The sequence below is a fragment of the Pteropus alecto genome, unplaced genomic scaffold (genome assembly GCF_000325575.1).
Source record: "Pteropus alecto unplaced genomic scaffold, ASM32557v1 scaffold33, whole genome shotgun sequence".
NCBI classification, from domain to species: domain Eukaryota; kingdom Metazoa; phylum Chordata; class Mammalia; order Chiroptera; family Pteropodidae; genus Pteropus; species Pteropus alecto.
The window spans coordinates 3,626,850-3,634,281 of NW_006435762.1; positions in this window are offsets into that span (position 1 = coordinate 3,626,850).

Here is a 7,432-nt window from a genome sequence, read left to right on the forward strand (position 1 = left end):
TGAACTACTTCATTTCTTTGCCAGCATGCTCTTCCTTCCTCTGTGCTTTTGTTTAAGCCATTCCTTCCTGATGAAATGTCTTCCTCCCTTTTTCCTGTCCCTAGTCTGGTAAAGGCCACCTGCTCTTGGAAGCCCTCTCATAACACTTCCAGGCAGCAGCCCCTTCACTTTAGGCCCATAACAATCCTTTCATTTCTCTATCAAATGCTAGGCTCTGCTTTTTTGATAATGTCTCTGTGCATATTTGTTTGTATTTCCCCCCTGCTTTCCTCATTTCCCTTGTAGCAAAAGGAGACTGTAGGCTCTTTCAGGCAGGGGACATTTCTTCAACTGTTTCTGCCTCAGCATCCAGTGGGGAGCCTATGAATAAGCAGCTGATAAATGGCTAATGGGCTTTTCTTCACACAGATGGTATGAGTTAGGTTTGCTTTAGTGGCTTGTCAAATGTCAGCTCATAGCTGCCTTAAATACTTTAAAAAATAAGATGGCATAGAAACAGAGAAAAATAAAAATACCATGCTGATATTTTTTTGAGTTCTCTGATGCCTAAAGGTGATACGAGCAGCCTTATTAAAACAAGCTGAACCAAAGACCATTAACATATCCACATTAAACATTGCCATAAAACACAAGACACAAATGGGAGTTCTTAGAGAAAATATTTACAGTTATCTTTCCCAAATTATAGACCCAGGACATCAGCAAGGCTGGGGTATGGAGTTATAACAAGGGGTCCAGTAAGCCATGTGCATACCAAGCATCGTTTGTAGACTAAATAAATAAATCACAAGTATACATACTTTTTTTTTTTTTTTAAATGACTATGGTGTATACAATGCAGTTTCATTTAAAGGTGTTACTGAACTTTTTGCTGCCTTTCACTTCTTAGGAGGTTATGATGGGAAGTCATAATATTTGAAAAGACTAGGAACCGCAGGCTGATAAGGTGGCTGGGATGTGGTTAGCTGATGACTTCTGTATTTTGCAATGTCTTCCATCTCACAGCATGTCCACTCTGTGATGGCACTGCAGCCTGTAGAGGTTGCTAGCATTCCATGGGAGTTAACCCCACTTACCCTGATAAAGCCAGCAACGTAAGTCTGACTCACGAACACCAGCATCTCTTTTTTCCCCCTGATGCTGGATCTTTTTTCTTTTTTCTTTTTTTTTCCTTTCTATGTTTATCACATCAGTTTTGGAGATGGGCAGTACAGTTTTATACTGAAAAATATCTGGACTTTTATAAATATTCTAGAGCAGTTATTACCACATTTTGGGGGATTTCACTAAGCAGGAAAATTTTAAAAACAAAACCAAAGCCTCCATCACCAGACCCCGAATCTCGTGAGAACTGACAAAAAGGCTGCCAACTTTTAATTTTGCCAAACTAGAACAATGGATAAAACAAAAACAAAACAACCAAAAGAACTAGAACATTTAATAAATTGAACAGCAACTTATTATCAGTGTCAGCTCTCAAATATACATCTACAGTGAGAGTATATAAGACTGCATTTAAGTGTGCTTTATGAAAAACTGTCTTAGTGAAGAGGAAGGAAGAGATGGAGGAAAGACCTGAAGGCTGTACTGTTTTTTTCTGTTCCAGTGATATCTGCTAGCTCTAAATTCTTCAATCTGCCAATGAGTTTAGTAATATGAGATAACCTGAGATTATGGAGCACTGGATATAGGGCTGGAAAATTTGTTCAGACCACGATGCTGCTAATCCATGTCCTCATGACATCATCTATTAATTAACTTTGAACTTTGAAACCAAGATGACTACTTTTTGAGGGAGATGGCTCTCTATCAAATTGTTATTATCACAGAATATGGACTTTGTTGCTTATAGACTGTAAAAATATGTATTCAAATTGGTGAAATTTAGTTTTAAAGAAAACCAACACTATAAAATACTTTTTCACATTAATTATTGAAAATTCATTTTGAAATCATTTATTGTGTCTTAACAACTGGAGTTCGTGACACTAGATTGTTCACAATGACTGTGACCCCTTGAGCATTTTAGACTCTGTTCCACATTCTCTATCTGTAACTGGAACCAATGCCCTGCATCTTTTGAAAAGGACTTCAGGAATCTGCAACTAAGCACCATGGAATCCCAAAATGGTTTCGGTCCTGGAGATGATTAATTAAGACCTTGACTGTGGCTAGCTATCATGAATTACACATTATCCCTCATCTCAACAGATTTGTGAAAGGACGCAGAAAATAATAGAGGAACAAAAAAATTCTTTCGCTGTGATATTGCTTTATATGACATCATTTCATTATCCTCTTCTTTTATTTTTTAAAATATTTCTTTAATTAAGTGAGCAGGAAAATACATGATTGAACAAATCAAAACTACAAGGTATGCCCTTTACAAGACTGAAACAATAAATTCATCCAAAGGCGTGCCGATTTCCTACAACGAGACTTCATGCAACAACATTCAGTGGAGCTTGATATATACAAAAGTTAGAGGCTGCTCAGAGAAGCCTCAGAACTACTGCAGTTGGAAGAATGATAAGACCCAAATGTCATCAGGCTTTCTCAAAGCTACATTTGGCAGGAGGATACTTTTACTATTGTTAATATCCTTTTTTAGAAAAAAAAATTGGTGGTGGTGTCAGTTTTAAATGGTTAGGCCAGAAAGCAAAATCAGAATCCTTTTCATACTTTTAATAACTCTGTGCTTGTTGCAACACCAGTAGATCTTTATCTGTATAAACCTAAGAGTTCTGAAATGTTGCTTTCTCAAGGCTCTATTTGACAGCCTTGCAACTTGGCCTGTAAGATGGTTCAGGAGCAAGAAAGTAGAGCCAGGATCATAGTTTTCCATCCACAATAGCCTTCCAGGAAAGAAAATCCGTAGCATTTTCTATTTTCTACAGGAAAGCAAATCTATATTTTTATGATATAGGCTTTGGACACAATTTTTTGTTTTGATATTGAAATGAAAATGACCATATAGTTCTACACCTTTTTTTTTAAATTCCCAAAATGTCATTGTTTATATTCTTTCATTCATTCACCCAATAAATACTTACTGAGTGACTACTATTTGCTTCTGAGTGGCATTCTTATAAGTAAAGGAGATAGGCCAGGAACAAAGTAGATATTAATAAGTGCTTTGAAAGGCAATAAAGCAGAAAATGAGTGGGAGATTGGAGAGTATTTTATATAGATCTCTGCTAGTAAAGGAATATTTTTGTAGAGATATAAAGGAAGGGAGGAGAAAGTCATGCAGATATGTGGGGGAAGAGATTTCTAGTCAGAGAAAACAGCCAGAGCCAAGACGCTGAGACAGGAATATGCTGAGGGTATTCTGGGTACACTATGCAGGGCAGTGTGGCTGGAGCAAAGTGATATAGGGAAATAGTAGATGAGGTCAGAGGTAACGGAGGTTGGGGAATGGGGTAAAGGGTAGGTCAGATTTACTTGGGCCTCATAGACTGCTGTAAGGAGACGGACATTCTGAATAAGATGGGAAGGTATTGAGGACTTGAGCAGAAAAGTGACATAACCTGATATGTTTTAAAAATGTCATCGCAGGCAAGATGTGGTGTGAACTCAGATTGGATTGCGGATATAGTCTGAAGCTAGAGAAACAGGATTTTTTTCTTTTTAATGGATTGGATATGGTATGTGAAAGAACAATTAAGAGTAACTACAAAGTTTTCTGGTTTGGAAAAACGAAGTTTCCCTTTATTAACACAGGGAAGATTGTAATGGCAGAACACTGGTGCAAATTAGTTTTGGATATGTCAAGTTCAAAACGCCAATTACACATCCAAATGAAGATGTCAGGTAGGAAGTTAGACACATAACTCTGGCATGAAGAAAAAGGTTAGGGCTGGAGATAAAAATGTCAGCATTGTCAGCGTGTAGATGATTTTTAAATTTATTGGGGTGACATTGGTTAATAAAATTATATAAGTTTCAAGTATACAATTCAAAAGTCAACTCAAAATGGATCAAAGCCCTAAATATAAGACCTGAAACAATAAATCACATAGAAGAAAACAGAGGTACTAAACTCATGGACCTTGGATTTAGAGAGGATTTTATGAATTTGACCTCAAAGGCAAGGGAAGTAAAAGCAAAAGTAAATGAATGGGAGTATATCAAACTAAAAAGCCTCTGCACAGGAAAAGAAACCATCAACAAGACAGAGACCACCAACTGAATGGGAGAAGATCTTTGCAAACAACGCTTCCAGTAAGGGACTAATACCCAAAATATACAAAGAACTCACAAATATAGATGGTTTTTTAAAATCCTAAGACTAGAAGCGATCTCTTAGAGATGGGATGCCCGATGCTGGAAACTCCAGGAACTTGGCAAAGGAGACTGAGAAGTGGCCAGAAACATGAGAGGAATGTCTCGGGCAGAGAAAGCATTTCAAGGAAGGAGTGATCAGCTATGTGAAAGATTGCATATAAGTCAAACAGCATGAAGTCAGAGACCTGACCATTGCATTTGACAGCGTGGAGATCACTGGTGTCTTTAGCAAGATCTACTATGGTGAGGATGAAAGCCTGATTTCGGTTGGCTCAGGAGACTAAGGGAGGGGAAGAATTGAAGACTGTAAGTGTATATAATTCTCTCTGAGGAGTTTGTCTGTGAAGGGGAGCAGATAAGTAAAATGGTAGAGAGAGTGTGGTGGGGGGGGCGGGGCTCAGGTGAGTATTTATAGATGGAAGATAGCACTATGTAGTGAAATCCTCCAATGAAATGGGAAAAATTGGTGATGCAGTAGAGAAGAAAAGATTGTTGGGACAATGGCTTTTATTTGATGGGGTTGGATGGGATCTACCCAGAGCAAATGAGAAGAATTGACTGGTATGAATTAAGGAGGCAGTGTAATAATTGATAAGTTTCACTGTGCAAGATCAAGAAACTCAGAAGCCAGGATTTATAGGATTGTCCCAGTGGATCTTGAAATCACCAGGAGTTAAGAAAAGGTGGTGCTGGAGACAGTGACAGTGAGCCAGGAGCTGGAATACTTAAGCAATGAGGGATAGTGATGATAGGTAACTAGAGATTTTATAGGCTGATGGCAAAAGCGTCAAAGAATTGGGTGTTTCGGAAGAGGGATGGATAATGACTGTGTCAATGAGGACCAAGCAGGCATCCTACTATTATTAATGTTTTATTATTCACATTTTGACAGTGATAAATAATATAGTCCAGGGCATGGCAGTGACCATGTGGAAAAGCCTTGGCTCAGAATCTACCAAATCATTTCTAACTACGGCTTAGAACAACTGTAGACAACAGAAGGCTTTTTGTACGTAGGAAAAATAATACTTGAAAGTAACCAAAAGTTTTGGACTAGAAAATATGCCAAGAATATTTTCTTCTTTTATATTCTTTTATATCACACAGGTGAGACTTACCCAGTTTCAGCACATTTTTGACAATTGAAAACACTTTAGAAAACTGGAGATTTAAACAATGTAAACACTTGTAGGCATAGCAAAATGATAGCTTTCCCTTCCAATATTATGTTTGGCATCTCCATAGTTACATTAACATTGTAAATAAGACAGCTAAAATGCATAAAAAATGTTTCACAACATCCAATTTCAAAATTCATCCAAGCTGTCATCTGTTTTTCTGATGCAGATTTATTTCTTGCTGTCACTTAACATTTGAAATTCTGATTCAGGGTAATGTCTGAAATTTTAAAATAAACTATGATACAGTATTCTATTCCTTAACACTAATGCCAGGGGAAGAGATGAGAAAGGGGCAACTGGGGAATGGATATTTGCTATGTACAAATAATGATCCACTACTGGAAACGAAAACTCACCTTTCCACCAGGATTTTCTTAGCCTCGATAGTGCAATGTAACTTGGTGCTGATAAAAACAAACCATCAAAACCAAACCCTATTATGCAAGGTGATGATTTAGTTCGACGATGTCTACACAAAGTGAAAAATCTAGAAACTTTAGAACATTTGCATTTTCAACTCTATTTTCTAATCTTCTTCCGAATGTTTGGCATTGTGGACACAGAGTCCAAGATTTTGATCTGGAGTTAAAATATCTCAAAACTTATGTAGGAGTTTTTGTTTAAAAAAATGCCATTATGGGGATTTAGTTTCAGTGCATTGTGGCACTTCTTGGAATGGCAGGCCTAGAAGAATAAAGTTCAAAGCAGAGTTATGGCCTCCTACTGTTTAATACTACCTAAATTTTTGAATATTCTAGTTGTTTGTGGAAAAATTCCCAAAATAATGATACAGTATGGAAATAAAACACTAGAAAATATTTGGTAGAAATGTACAAAAGGTCAGTTTTGAACTTGTGAGTTCTCAAGAGATTTTCTTCTTTGCTGGGGCTTCTGAAAGGGCATCAGCTCATACTATTTGGAGACCCATGAAAAGATAGCACACTTTAGGGTTCCTGATATTGCTATAGTGATCAAGGCCAAAATGTAGTGCCATTTATGAAACATATTGGCAAGTAAAAGAAATCAAATTTAAGCGTTTAGATTTTATGTTTCAACTATGTAGTTTCAGGGTAGGCCAGTTTTGGGTTTGTTTGTCATGATTTGATTTGTTTAGATTTAAATTTTTGATGAATGAACTGAAAGGTAACTAATGTTCACAGAAATTGTTGAGATGGTCCAACGTAGTATCAGAACGGATTTGGGAATATCAGGAGCGTGGTAGGCAGGGTGATTCAGAATTATCATCATCAGTATGTTGTGGATCTTTTCCTATTTCTTTTCTTTCTTAAAAATAATGTAGTACATCTTCTATCTTAAAGCAATCAGCACAAATGCAAGTGATGCCTGTTTAAGCAGACTTTCAAAGACAGCACACACTATTAACACAAAGAGCTCTTCCACATTTCAAGAATACAGTGACGGGAACTGGTATACATAATCATAGAGAAAACTTTTTCTTTAACTTCAGGGAATGTGAGGTCAGACTTCAGCCGCTTCCTTGTCTGGCAATGGACAAAACCAAAAGGCTTCAGCCTAATTTCACATCTCTTTCTAATCTACCGCACAGGAGGGACCAGAGACAGCAATTACCAATGAGTCACAAGAGCAGACAGAAAACTGTTAGTAGGTCTTGATAACCAGGAATTAGACGCTTTTTAAAAATGTGTACTCAATGCAAAGTACGTCAGGAATGTATCTGAGAAAGTGATGTGAATGTGTTAGAAAGATGGAATCCCCATCCAAGTAGCCTTGTGGGATTACATCTGTACCTTAATCTATCCTGTTGAAATAGCATTAGGTCTTCTTGAAGCATCATCTAAAAAATCTTCAAGAAAAATAATGTGGAACTTAGTGCAAGCTGTCTTCATTTACATTGTGTGCAATGACAATGATCTGAATGCGAAGGGCATGAGAAAGACTTTGCTATTTGAAGGGACCTTCTAGGTCATCCATTCCTATCGCCA